Here is a 15,572-nt window from a genome sequence, read left to right on the forward strand (position 1 = left end):
ATAACTTTATGCTGCTTTACTCCTGGTGCAAAAATGTAACCAGTTCAGTTTGGTGGTTTGATGGTTTGTGATCATCCATCTTCCTCTTGATTATATTCCAGAGGTTTTCAATTTAGTAAAATCAAAGAAACTCATAAAAAGATGGTAGGTGACTGAGTGACGGTCTAGATGGCGAGAAATTATTTGAAACAACCATCTAGATTAATACGTAAAACGTCATCCAAACTATGAAGAAAAACAAATGAAATTATTTTGTTTTATATTTCAGATTCTTCAAAGTAGCCCCTCTTGTTTAGATACAGACAGTTTTGCACATCTCTGCTGGATTTTCTCAGTCAGTTTTATGAGGTAGAGTCACCTGGAATTCAGGCTTTCAGTTAACAGCTGTGCTGAACTCATCAAGAGTTAATGACTTGAATTTCTTGTCTCTTAATAAAGTGTTTGAGAGCATCAGTTAAAGTAAAGTAGTGAAGAGGTAGAGTTACAGGTATACAGTGAATAGTGAATATTTGAGTAATGTTCTAATCCAGATTATGAGAAGCAACTACTACTCAACTAAATAGAGAAAAAAATACTGAAGTCAATCCGAAACATTTAAAGAATCCTCAAGTGCAGTCGCAAAGACCATTAAAAACAGTATGATGAAACGGGCTCTCATCAGGACCACTTCAGGAAAGGAAGAGCAAGAGTTCCCTCTAATGTACAGGATAAGTTCAAATTCTGAGGCTATGTTCACATTACCAGGCTGACGTGACTCAAATTGGATTGTTTTTTGCTCAATGTAACTCAGATCTAATTTTTTATGGCTGTGTGAACATGCCAAATTTGATTTTTCCAAATCAGATTTGAGTCACTTTCATATGTGGTCCTAAATCGGATACATATCCGATCCATGGACATGCAACATATATGTGAATGGTCAAATCTAAATTCATGCATCTTTTTTGCGGTTCTATGCATTAGCATTAGCATAAGTGCTACGTGCTTCTCTCTCATAACCACTTCATCTCTTAGTGCAGCTGTGCAGCTATAGCTGCAAAAACAGCAAAAGCAAACCAAATGGCCTTTTTTCACTCTCCTGTTTACTCTCCAATCCAGCAAAAGATGCTCCACATATGAGCTGCTAACTCATCCATTTCCCTTTATAAAGCTACAAGTCTCTCGTCTCTCTGATATGAGGGTTTTTTGTTGTTGGTGAAGAAGGAGATGTTTATACAGGTATCAGTGTGCAGCATGTGATTCGTTCACATTACACACAGATACAGATCACTTACATTTACAGTGAATGTGAACCGTCAAGACACATCTGATCTGAGAAAAAAAATCAGATTTGAGCAATGTGGCTTGTAACGTGAACGTATTTTGGTTTGTTTGACACTTATAAGTTACTACATGATTCTTTATGTGTTCCTTCAGAATCTGGATCCCTTCACTATTCATTTACAGTGTTACTTTACTTGTTACTTATTTATTCATCCAGAATAAATAAAGAGAAGGCCCACTATTCCCTCATGTTTCATATCTGTGGAAACACATGTTTGTTCATGATAATTTCATGTGAGCTGTAAATTCCACCAAAACGAGACCTTGAGTCTAACCCTATCTTCCCTCACACTGTTCTCTCGCCTTTGTCCAGCAACACAAACACACACTGACCTCAGTGACTCCCCGCCTCTCTGGAAGGCCATGATATTTCCATCATCCTAATAGAGGCCCTGACCTCACACTCGCTGACAGCGGCCGTCTCTGTTGACTGAGCTTCTTATGAAGAGAAACAATAGGAGTAGCGTATGCAGAATCACCAGCGGAGTTCCCATTCACTGCCAGTGTTAACCTACAACATACTGTATAACTGGAATTTTAAATTCCTGCATATTCCTGCTATGGATTCAAGTGCAACAAGGGTGCATTCTGTCAGTAAAGGCATTTTAGAGCAATTTCATACAGTAAACCAGGGGTGTCCAAACTACGGCCCGCAGGCCATTTGCGGCCCGTTTCCTTTTTCGGAGCGCGAGGTATTTTAGAAATAGAATGAAAGTTGGCCCGCTGTTAAGCAGGTTTTTATAATGTGAGATTCAAAGTTTGAAGGCTAGGTGTCAGAAACGAGCCAAAGAGTCTAAAAGCGGAGAGGGTGCGCAGTTGTAGCGCAGAAATACGGGCCAAAGAGTCTAAAAGCGGAGAGAGTGCGCAGTTGTAGCGCAGAAAACGGGCCAAAGAGTCTAAAAGTGGAGAGGGTGCGCAGTTGTAGCGCAGAAAAACGGGCCAAAGAGTATAAAAGCAGAGAGGGTGCGCAGTTGTAGAGCAGAAAAACGGGCCAAAGAGTATAAAAGCGGAGAGGGTGCGCAGTTGTAGAGCAGAAAAACGGGCCAAAGAGTATAAAAGCGGAGAGGGTGCGCAGTTGTAGCGCAGAAAAACGGGCCAAAGAGTCTAAAAGCGGAGAGAGTGTGCAGTTGTAGCGCAGAAAACGGGCCAAAGAGAATAAAATAATTAATAAAAGAATCTACTTCTGGCCCCCAACAAAAAAAGTTTGGACACCCCTGCAGTAAACCTACTTGATAATAAAACACAGTGGATCAACACCAGCAGATGACAGACATGTCTCACCAAACCATCACTGATTGTGGAAACTTTACACTAGCCCTTGTGAAAAAGAAATATACCTAAATTACGCTGAAATAGGTCTGTACTTAAGTTATGTTATTTTGGAACCAATAATTTTACTTAATTACTACTTATTTGTAATTAAAACGATTCAAATTTGCACTCAATTCATATTGAGTATACTAGTCGTATGTTATTTTCAGCACTATTTAATATAATTTAAGTATATTTGTGTGAGCTCTCTGACTGAACATTAAAAATCTACAAAAAAATGTGATAAAAATATAGATTTAACATCACACAACACCTGGCTCTTAAAGGAAAAGATGAGCAAGAGACACACTGATTGGTTTATGTTTACGTTGCGCCCAAAATTACCACACCCACGTTATTTATATATGATATATGATAATTAGCACATGCCTATTGCTTGTTTTGAGCCATGCAAGGTGTACTTTTCCCGTCATTATGATAGCAAAAACACACTGACACTCCCTAAATCAGGCTCCACAATGCACACGGTTGACTGCTCACCTATAGATCACTAAAATAAAGCCCTAAATTTTAATTTAGCATTGCAACCCCCTGCTTCCTTTCTTTGATGATGAGTGCAGCAATGTTTTTTTTTGGACAGCAGTGGCTTCCTCCGTGGTGTCCTCCCATGAACTCTATCAGTATTCTTGTTTAATGTTTTCCTTATTGTAGATTTGTCAACAAAAATGTAAGCATGTGCCAGAGATTTCTATAGGTCTTCTGCTGACACTCTTCCTCAGAGGATTTTTCCGCACCTCATTTATCATTCTGTGCTGTGCTCTTGCAGTCATCTTTACAGGACTTTACTATGCCTAGGGAGAGTAAGTCGCAACAGTGCTGAACTTTTTCCATTTGTAGACTGTCTGTCTTATAGACCGTGGACACATCAAGACTTTTAGAGATACTTTTGTAACCCTTTCCAGCTTCATGAAAGTGAACAATTCTTGAATGTAGGTCTTCTGAGATCTTGATCTTTTGTGCGAGGCATGATTCACATCAAGCTTAGCACTTAAAACAGAACAATTTAAGTACAACCTTTGTACTATGTTTATACTATAATTAAAGTATAATAAGTACAAAAACGTTGTTCTATTTCAGAACTCTTTAAATATACTGATTAATAATAATGTGGCTACAGGAACAATTTAGTGCACTATAGCATAATAATGCTTAGTATACTTTAATCTACTTTTTTTCACTAGGGTTAAAACGTGCAGCAATGTTCTTTCTTTTGGACAGCAGTTGCTTCCTCTGTGGTGTCCTCCCATGAACTCCATTCTTGTTTAATGTTTTATTTATTGTAGATTTGTCAATAAAAATGTTAGCATGTGCCAGAGATTTCTGTAAGTCTACAGCTGACTCTTTTCCTCAGTGTATTCTACCTCACCTCATTGATCATTCTGTGCTGTGCTCTTACAGTCATCTTTACAGGACTTTACTACACCTAGGGAGAGTAGCAACAGTGCTGAACTTTTTTCGTAGGTCTTCTGAGAGCTCTTTTGTGCGAGGCATGATTCACATCAAGCTTAGCACTGAAAACAGAACAATTTAAGTAAGACTTTTACACTATTTTTATACAATTAAAGTATAATAAGCACTAATAATAGCACTTTTTAAATATACTGATTAATAATAATGTGGCTACAAGTAAATTTTAGTGCACTATAGCATAATAATGCTTAGTATACTTTAATCTACTTATTTTTTCACTACGTTTAAGACGTGCAGAAATGCTTTTTCTTTTGGACTGCAGTGGCTTCCTCTGTGGTGTCCTCCCATGAACTCCCATGAATTCTTGTTTAATGTTTTCCTTATTGTAAATTTGTCAACAAAAAAGATTTCTGTAAGTCTTCAGCTGACACTCTTCCTCAGAGGATTCTTCCTCACCTCATTGATCATTCTGTGCTGTGCTCTTGCAGTCACCTTTACAGGACTTTACCACGCCTAGGGAGAGTAGCAGCAACAGTGCTGAACTTTCTCCATTTGTAGACCTGAGTCTGTCTTACTGTGGACAGACTTGTTTTATTTATTGTAAATTTGTCAACAAAAATGTTAGCATGTGCCAGAGATCTCTGTAAGTCTTCAGCTGACACTCTTCCTCAGAGGATTCTTCCTCACCTCATTTATCATTCTGTGCTGTGGTCTTACAGTCATCTTTACAGGACTTTACCACGCCTAGGCAGAGTAGCAGCAACAGTGCTGAACTTTCTCCATTTGAAGACTTTCCGTCTGTCTTACCGTGGACACATGAACATCAAGGTCTCCTGAGATCTCTTTTGTGCGAGGCATGATTCTACTATTGATGTACTGTTTTAATACAATTAAAGTATAATAAGTACAAAAACGTTGTTCCATTTTATCACTCTTTAAATATACTGATTAATAATAATGTGGCTACAAGAACACTTTAGTGCACTATAGCATAATAATGCTTAGTATCCTTTAATCTACTTTTTTACTAGGGTGTATAAAGAGAATTCTGTGTATACAGTGTTAAAACGTGAAGAGATGAAGCAGTGAAACCCCAGAGCTCCTTCCCTCCCAGCAGATAACAGCCGAGCCGTGGCCCAATGTCACCAAAGTGTCAATTAACTCTTCACTGGTGAGCTGCAATCAGTCACTGCGGCTGACAGAACCCCCCTCTCTCTTTATCCACCACGGTCTTCAGCAGAAACGTGGTGGAGAGGGCAGTGTACACTGCGGCTGGCGGTTCAATGGAGTGTAAATTGCTTCTTTTTTTTTTCAGCGTTCTGTTTGATTCTGTTTGATATCCAGAGGAAGAAGAAGAGCTGCAGTTGAGTGAAGCCTGTGGCTCTCAATAGTGAGGGGGTTTAGAGGAAGAGCTAGAAAAGAAAAGGGAACAAGTGGAAGGAAGGAAGACACTTAGCCACTCAGCTCAGTGTCGCAGGATCCTCTCAGTGCTTGAAGTAGGTCTCAGTAAAAGAGTCCAGAGCTCCACACTCCAGAAACACCGGAGCTTTGATCCGACGGGTGGTTGGGGCTCTGTTGTGTGAGGCTGGGCTCTGGTTCAGATGAATGAGAATGAGAGAGCTAGCTCTGAAAGCAAAATATATTGAATTGTACTTAAAACATACTGAGAAATGTCTAAGTATGCTGCAAGTATACTAACAGATTTATGTACTTACTTAAAATATATTAAAAGTACATTAATATTATGCTTTCATCAAATATTTGAAAGTAAACTTTGATCATACTTTTTTAAAAAGTACAATATAGTGAATTTAAAAAGAAATAGACTACTATGAAGTACACTTTTAGTTTAATGTAATTTTAATATACTTCTAAAATACTTATTTCCAAATATACTTTTGTACATTTTTAGCAAAGTGCGTTAAAAAAAAGCTGTTACAGTAGTTCACTTAAAGTACAATGTATCATGTAACTTTTTAGAAAGTAAATGTAATTACTACATTAGTAAAATGGGGGGGAGGCGCCAATAGTATGTTTGCATTAACCTCGAAAAGTATGTAGTTGCACACCTGTGGACCCCTATCCATGCCAGTACATGATGAACCTGAGCAAACAAACAAAAGATTTACATAAAATAAAAAAGCATAAATAAGGTTTTAAGCTACATTCAGATCAGATTATATTGATGAGTGGTTCTTTTATTAACCACCTGTATTGATGCATTTGGCCTACTTGTGTTCAAATATCTAAAACATTTACATCTGGTATGTGTACTAACATTTTTATGTCTATAGAACATGCCTTGAACCAAAAGGCTAACTTACTTTAACCTGAAGGTAAACAACACACATTTAGGCAGCAGTTCTACCAGTCAGCAGCTCTCTCCCTCCCTCCCTCCAGGGGCGGACTAAACCATTTTGAATGTTCAAAATGTTCTAAAGTCCATTCCCTGAGTTGATGTTCTCAATATATTTAAAATATTAATTAATAAATAATTATTTGGAGGGACCAATACATTTGAAAAAAAAAAAAAAAAACATCACAAAAAAAAAAATAGGATTTCCATGGACCCCTCTCCCTACTCGGGCCCTGGGTAATCAGGTCCACTTTTCTCTTTTTATTTTATTATTAATTATCTACACGATTAAAGTAATGTATGTTGTTGTTTCAACATTGAAACAATGTTGAATCAACATAATATCCTCAACCTTCTGGCTTTTGAATTAGCATTTTATATTTTATCGCCATAGAATTAAAAAAAATGGTTTGATTGTAAGTGAAAAAGTGGTTTTATTCCATTTGCAGTAATTGCTATTTAATTTGGCCCCAATTCTTCACTATACCTGGGTGTGTGTTCATGTTCTAATAGTTTTACTGTTTTAGTGTTTTTGAGATCAGATGTTGAATCAGATTGGTGCAGAGTGGTGGGTAACTTTCTTTATATTCAGCTTTACCTTTACTACAATCATGTAAGTTTATTGTTAATTTTCTACTTTTCTACATTGAAACCTTGTCTTACTAGATGTCCCACATCTAACTGACCAGTCAGCTAAACATTTGTGAACAGTACTTACAGATAACAATGCAATATTTGATTTTGAAGTTTAATTGAACCAGAGTGTAAAACTGAACAAAGAAATGTACATTGGCTACGATAATGTGATACAAACAAGCATAGCAATGATTAAAGTTTACATGAAACCATTACACCTTTAAACTTTTACACAATCTTGATATTAATATTATTACTTAGCATTATTACATACTGTAAGAATAAACTTGGACAAACTTCCATTTTCTGTCAGAAATATAAGGAAATAACCAAACATTGGAAATCCACGTAGATGCACCAAAACACCAATCACATCGAATTATTATTATTATTATTATTAGTAGTAGTAGTAGTAGTAGAATATTGTCAAGTGTCTTTAGAGTTCAGAACAATGACGATTAAATCTCTCAGAAGCAAAAGAATTTTTACAGTTTTAAGGATTGAAAGTTTGTAGTATCTAGAGTTTATTACCACTACACATGGAATGCATAAATGAGAAGTAATTATACATGAAATAAAGTATGACTGAGTTACTGTTTAGGTTCATAGATAGTTCCTTAGCGGATGTGATGCTTTTCTTTTAATGCTGTCCTTGGTAATTCCAGGCTTTTTTTTTGTGAGAACCAATTGATAGATGCTAGATCTTCCGTCGTGATAGGGTCTTCCTTCCTCTCTCTCACATTGCCTGTAAGACAAGACAATGCTTTTGTTAGGAGATGAAGGCATATCTGACAATGTATTAATAGGTCATCGTTGTGTCTGTTGGCTGCATACCAGGTTTCAGGAAGTCAACGTAAAAGAAGTACAGGCCTGTAAAAGAAATAAAACACAATTCACACTTTAATCATGAATGAAGATCAATATATTGTTATTAAATGAATATGAAAACTGGCTTGCTTTCCCAAATGAATCAGTTTAATATTGTTTTTGAGACACTTTTTGGGGCATTGTTTTAGAAACATAAGCATTTGCATAATAACCACAAATGTAGATATGGAAATATCTATTTATAAAATATTATAGAAAAAAATGTTAAATGTTTTTATACCCTAAATGTAAGAGAGTGTAATACCATTTAATACAAACAGCTGTAAATATTTACTGTATGGTTCTAAAAGTCAGTGCCACACTCATTAATATAATACATTTAAGAATTAGGTTATATTTTTAGCAAATATTCAAGCAAATATAACATTAGACTCTTACCCATGAGACTTGCGGCTAGAACACCCACAAGAAAAAACAGTGTAGCGTTGCCCTGTATTACTAGTAAGAAACCACTAAAGCATATGACAATTAACCTGTGAAAATTAGATAGAGTTTTGTTAGGGAGAGACATATGGAGATGACTAGTGGAGCAAATTATTTAAAAATTAAGCCTAATTATGCAGAGGTGTAACTTACCCTTCGTTAGCCATTCTGCTGTGGGTACAGTATGAAGCAGTTCAAAAGAAATAATAAACCAATTATTGCAGCTCAAAGCAAAAGTACCCTGATCTCCTCCACAACTCCTCCCATTTTTATTCTACTTGAAATAAAGCACACTTCAAGAAATATCCTTGTTATGTGTTGTGTGCAAAAGTACCCTGATCTCCTGCAGAACTCCTCCCATTTTTCTTTTACCTGAAATGAAGCACACTTCAAGAAATATCCTAGTTATGTTTTTTTTTATGTTTATTAAACGTTTAAAACTGAGTTGCTGAGTTGTGAAATGGTAAATGCTTCATCATGTATGACCCATGTGTGTAAACTTGATGTCGAAATACTGTGCTTTTTTGTAAAGTAAGGCATTGAAAAATGAAGATTTGTGCGAAAGAAAAACACAGCCATACATGAATTAACATAAGGAAAGGAATGCAGGTCATTTTTGACACATGTTATGCATTAGGGGTAAAGAAAGGGCTTCAAGTCAAAAAGTAAGAAAGGAAAATATTCCTCACTGCTGCTCATTTTTACTGCTTCTGACCAAGGAGCATAGCACTCTGGATACCAAGAGTGTTTTCCGTGAAAAAACACCACCACACCTAGCAAACGAGCTTATGGTTGGCTTGCCCCGTCAGTCCACCAGACCCAGCAGGACTCCCTGTGTACCAAAAAACAAAGTCCCCACAATGGTTAATGATGTATATAATAATAGGAGTACATTTCTCCTTTCGTTATTGCACCTTTCTTATTATGAAAAATTAATATAAATTAAGTATGTCAAGTATGTGGACCTGAACACTCCCTAGTTTTAATCTAGAGAACTAAGATTAGCATAATTACTGCTGAATAGCCGGTTAGTCAGGTATAGCAAGGATTTTTTCATGCATTGTCTCTGCAGGAATTCTAATACGGTGGGTGTGAACAGACACTGAATGTGTTTGTGTTCTGAGCAGTTCTGCATATTTTCTGGAAAGAAGTCAGTACTATGAAGAGGACCACAGGAGTTTATCATAATTAAGTTACATTTGAGTACACACAGAATAAGGGTGCTATTTTTTATTTGATAACCAAGATAAAAGACTCCTATAATATATAATTTCAGAGCCTGCCACCTATTGAGAAATGTTTAATTTTGACAGTGGTTATTTTAAACAGAGTTACATTTCTAGCCTTTTCGGTTCAGGAAGTTCAGGACTAATTCAATGCTTTAAATGCTTGGATGCTCAAAGCTTGGGATATGTTTTTATATCCTAACACTACCTTGCTCTTCATGGTGCTGTTTGTTCACTAGTAGTGTTCTCTAACAAACCACTGAGGTTCAGTGAGACTAAATTACACACTGGATTCTTATTCACTATTAACTTATTCAGTGACTTCTGAAGGCAGGTGAATGCAATGGATGTTATTTAGGGGGTTTAGAGTAAAGGGGGCTGAATACTTTTGCACATCACACTTTTCAGATTTTTATTTTATAAATGTATCATTTTCATTTCACTTCTGCGCTTCATTATATGCTACTTTGTTTTGGTCTTTCACTTACAATCTCAATTTTTGCAAGCCACTGTATCTAATGTCCCTTTAGATAGAGATAGATAGATACTTTATTTATCCCGAAGGAAATTTAGGTATCCAGCAGCAACAACACAATACAATAAGAAACATACTCAGACAAATCAAAACACAGAAGAATAGAAAATATATAAGGCTATAAAAAACCTAACTATACAAGGTAAGGATCTATCTGTAAACGGAGCAGTGCAGTAGATGTTGCTAATGGTCATTAAATAATTAAATAATAATTAACAGACCAAAGTGCAGTGTGCAATGACATCGATTACGAAAGTGGCTGATGTGACGAGGAAATATAATATAATATAAATATGCATACGTTAGAAGATAGTTCTGAAAAGAGAATGTGAAAATGTGAATACCCAATCATGAGTAAAGTGTACTTGAACGTAAGTGAGGTTGGGGAAGTGTTAGTGTAAAGAATTAAGTGGTTGAGTAATAATGTACATGTGGTGTGGCTGGGTTAAACTCAGTCGGCAGCAGCATCCCGTCCCCGATGGGAGGAGTTAAAGAGTCTGATGGCTCTCGGAATGAAGGATTTTCTGAGTCTGTCTGTTGTGCAGCTCTGTGACAGCAGTCTGCCACTGAACACACTCCTCTGCTTCATGATGGTGGTGTGAAGTGGGTGACTATCATTGTTCATGATAGAAAGCAGTTTATCCAAAGTCCTTCTTCTCTAATGTGTTTGCAGTCTATTGGTTCTTATCCACAACTGAGATTGGCTTTCCAAACCTCTCATTTGTTTGGTAAAACAAGAGCAAACCTGAAAAAACCTGTAAGGTTGGAATAGTAGAGCAGTGTATGGAGATTTGATTATGATTTATAAATCACAGAGCATGGCTCCAGGACCGTCGTCCTGCTCCATAGAGTTCAGCAGGCCTCTCAGGTCAGTCATTAGGCTGTGTAAATGTGTCTGGAGGAGATTAAAGCCCAGGAATCAAGACTGGAGTCAGCGGTGCCCATCGCCGCCGTGTTTGTAGGATACACAGAACCTGCGGGAATGTGAAGGAGGGAGGTGGATCTGCTGGTGAGCAGGTATTCTTTCATCATCTTCAAGGCGATATTAGCCTTCAGGATGTGAAGGAACCTCTGAGGGAGGACTCCCAGGGGCTCCACTTTGATCAAGGCACAAAAGAAAGCATTTTTCTCCAACTGAAAGAGCTGTAAAAAGTGGTGTATCGCCGTTCGTTTGCAGTGATAAAAAGGCAGAAGAGATTTGTAATCATGCAGTCGTGCAGAGGCTGGGTTTCTATGGGTAGCACGGTTCACTCTGGGTAAAACGTGGCTCCAGGCAAAAGGCATTTTCATAAGAAAGCTGCACACCAAATTATGAATACCATAATACCATAATTCTTGGATTGTTTTAGAAGGAAAGAGAATAGAGAGTCATTTTGTTGCTCAAAAATCAAAATCCTGCAACTCAACATTGAGGCAGACAGAGGGGGAAAAAAACATCTCAACATCTCATCATCATGTAGAACAGTTCAACTCCAGCCAGTGAACAGTGAACAGTAACTGTAAAGATACAGCAATTTATCACTGTACTCAGGTTCTATTTTTGTCAGAGATGTTCACAAGTCACAGAACTAAGTAATATACTGTAATTCTACCTCCATTATTTAAATGCAACAGCTAGTGTAACCTCTGCTTATATTGTTCAATTTTTATATCACTACAGAATTTGTTTTTTAAAACGTTATTCAGCTCTATTCAAAAAAGGTGTGGTTATCGTAAAAGGGCTGGTTATGGGCGGGACCGATAACAGACCGTCAGCTCCGCTCCGCCTCGCTCTGCAGCCTGTGACCTCGAGGCAGCCCTCAGGGGCGGGGTTATTCAAATGAGTAGGCTGCTCTCCACAGTCTTTCTTTTCTCGGGTTTCAGGATCGCCAACATGGAGGAAGATTTTGGCTTCATTTTCATTGAATGAATGGGAACGGAGACACGGCGTCCATCTTTTTTTAAAGTCTCTGGACTCTGGCTGATATTCTGATTCCAGACCTGTGCTCACTTCACTCAGTCAGATGTTTGAAAAGCATGAGCTGTTCTGTCCCTCAGTCTGTAAAAGTGTGAATTTGTGAATTTGAAGATGTGCAGCAGCAGCAGTGCTGCTTATTCCTCACCCTGCAGAACTCTGATCCGTGTTAGAACTGGCTCTGATCCCGCAGGACCGTGCTGCTTTGCTCTTACTTTTCCTCAAAGCTGTGACCAACTCCTCCTAATGAAGACATGAAAGAGCTGCAGTAAAGCCCGGAGGAGACGCCCTGCTTCACCACGCTGCGTAAAGAGCTTCCTGAACTTCATTATGCATTCATCTCGCTTCATCTGAGGAGGAGGACCGCTGTCACTCATTAACCCTAAACCCTGTATATACTGAAAATCAGAGGTGGAAAAAGTACTGAAAAACTGTAATTAAGTAAAAGTACCTTTACTTTGCTAAAATTCTACTCAAGTAAAAGTAAAAGTACCCATCTAAAAATCTACTCGAGTAAAAGTAAAAAAAGTACCCATCTAAAAATCTACTCGAGTAAAAGTAAAAGTACCCATCTAAAAATCTACTCGAGTAAAAGTAAAAAAAGTACCCATCTAAAAATCTACTCGAGTAAAAGTAAAAGTACCCATCTAAAAATCTACTCGAGTAAAAGTAAAAAAGTACCCATCTAAAAATCTACTCGAGTAAAAGTAAAAAAGTACCCATCTAAAAATCTACTCGAGTAAAAGTAAAAAAGTACCCATCTAAAAATCTACTCGAGTAAAAGTAAAAAAGTACCCATCTAAAAATCTACTCGAGTAAAAGTAAAAAAGTACCCATCTAAAAATCTACTCGAGTAAAAGTAAAAGTACCCATCTAAAAATCTACTCGAGTAAAAGTAAAAAAGTACCCATCTAAAAATCTACTCGAGTAAAAGTAAAAGTACCCATCTAAAAATCTACTCGAGTAAAAGTAAAAGTACCCATCTAAAAATCTACTCGAGTAAAAGTAAAAAAGTACCCATCTAAAAATCTACTTGAGTAAAAGTAAATGTACCCATCTAAAAATTACTCTTAAATTTAAAATATACTTTGAGTAAAAGTTACATAGTTACTTTTGATTATTTGACGTAAAAAAGAACAAATCATAAATTAAATAATTATTAAAATAAATAATTTGCACCTTTTCAGGCAGTATTTCATTTCATGTTCAGACCACCCCATAAAACATTTTCAAGAACAAGTGTTATAGGTTCCTATGATCCATTTATTTCTTCACTGTTAAAAAGTTATGGTCATAAGTGACTATAAACTGTATTTTTATAGCTCTACAGTTCATTATTATATTTTAACTTGCCATTGCTGTACTTTAACTGCTTTTTACATGTTTTTTTTTTTTACATTCAAGCAGATTGTTTAATGTTCCCAGTAAAAAAACGTAAGGAATTATCATTAAAAACATGAAAACATACAAAAAAATGTTGGTCGGTGCATGAGCAGTGCCGTAAAGAAGCACATATCGATGGGTAGCATAACTCGACAGAACACCGGTTCCCCCTGAGCCACCCGCACACAGACACCAGGCTACACAGCTGATTCACACAGCGTCTCTCCCGCTAACCGTAATAAACATTGCTGGGAAAAGTTAAGCTGCGTTGGCATGGAGAACAAAACTATATATTTTTTTTATTCAAACAATTAGTTTTTTCACAGCATTTCATTTTTTACTCAGTAATTGGGAGTTTTCCAAAGTAGTGAAGTAAATTGCTTGTGTCAAAATGTACTTGAGTAAAAGTAAAATTACCTAATTTAAAAACGACTTTAAAAATGACAAATTGCTCATAAAATCTACTCAATTACAGTAATGTGAGTAAATGTAATTAGTTACTTTCTACCTCTGCTGTAAACCCATACTTAGGCTTTCACAGCTACTTCATTCAGTCCAAACTAAAATAACAGGTGTGAAAAATGCAGCAAACAATGGTCCAGCCCAAAAAAACAAAAGGTGGTCCAACCAAAAGAGGCGGTTGGTTTGGATCAACAAAAAATCTATTGGCAAAAACTATACAACATATATGTAAATTGAGAGGTAAATGCTTAAATTAGGCAAAAAAAATCTGCCAATGGGATGAGCAAATTTTACTTAGTAAGATTTTTTTTAAATAAGCAATCACAAAATATCAAAATGAGTGAAATGAGCTTAAATCAAGCAAAAATCTTCGCCCTTATTTCTTGGCTTATATTTGTACAGAAGATTCAGAATAACTTGACTTGTAACTTTTTGTGCTTATTTTGGGTTCAAATGACTTAAAATAAGGTGAAACTTTTAATTGAGTCTGAAAAAGATCATATTCCTAAAGAATCTTACACTTACGATGCTTAGTAAGACAAAAATAATTATCAGAGAAAAAATAATACGATTTATGGCCTTGAAGTGAGATAATTTCACTTGCTAAGATTAATGTTTTTGCAGTGAACCACCTCAGTTTCTGAATCAGTTTCTCTGATTTTGCTATTTATAGGTTTATGTTTGAGTAAAATGAACATTGTTGTTTTATTCTATAAACTACAGACAACATTTCTCCCAAATTCCAAATAAAAATATTTAAGTCATTTAGAGCATTTATTTACAGAAAATGAGAAATGACTGAAATAACAAAAAAAAAAATGTCATGCATCTCGGCATCATATTCTCCTCCACCAGTCTTCCACACTGCTTTTGGATAACTTCATGCTGCTTTACTCCTGGTGCAAAAATTCAAGCAGTTCAGTTTGGTGGTTTGATGGCTTGTGATCATCCATCTTCCTCTTGATTATATTCCAGAGGTTTTCAATTTGGTAAAATCACTTAAGTCACCAGCTCTAATCAACAAATAGACATCAGAAAGTCAACTATCTGTAGAACAGTGTAACAATGTGGAAATGCAGATCTATCTCTTATTAAAAAAATAAAATTCCTTGTTTTTCAGGTTAAATCTAGTATGTTTAAAAAATGATGTTATGTATAGACCACAAGTCTTTTCAAAAAAGAAAAAAAAAGAACTTGTCTTGAAAAACACTTTCCATAGTATTAATCGTGTTTAATTTTAAATTATATTACTTTAGGATTTTGGAGTAATGGGATGGCAAATATATTGGAATATTGCCCATTTAGTTGTGTGTATATAAACCAGATTTTGTCATATAAAACTCTTATAAAACAAGGAAATCAAACTGTTAACAAATGACACCATTAAATTCACAATAAACAGTCACAATAAACACAATAAATTCACAATAAACAGTCATAAAAGGTTCAGTCATAAAAGTTATAGGTTTTACTACTGTAGCATTTTGGAGTAATGGGAATTTAAACTTAGGAAAAATGTCCTATAAAGCTTAAAGCTTATCAAACTGTTACACCATTAAATCCACAAAGAATACATTTTATAGAATAATGACAAAAGTTCTAATATTATAACTGTAGAATCTTGGAGTAACAGGAAATTACAGG

General features: G+C 36.1%; 1 long non-coding RNA gene across 1 annotated transcript; it reads right to left on the reverse strand.

The window, feature by feature from the left end:
- Positions 1 to 7,291: 7,291 nt before the first annotated feature.
- Positions 7,292 to 8,419, reverse strand: LOC125799403 (uncharacterized). The gene is made up of 3 exons (XR_007438296.1): positions 8,324 to 8,419; positions 7,892 to 7,927; positions 7,292 to 7,802 (listed from the first exon to the last, which is right to left on the reverse strand). It is a non-coding gene; the product is annotated as an uncharacterized LOC125799403 (long non-coding RNA).
- Between the last annotated feature and the right edge of the window lie 7,153 nt (positions 8,420 to 15,572).

This window comes from Astyanax mexicanus, chromosome 3, assembly GCF_023375975.1.
Source record: "Astyanax mexicanus isolate ESR-SI-001 chromosome 3, AstMex3_surface, whole genome shotgun sequence".
Classification (NCBI taxonomy): Eukaryota; Metazoa; Chordata; class Actinopteri; order Characiformes; family Acestrorhamphidae; genus Astyanax; species Astyanax mexicanus.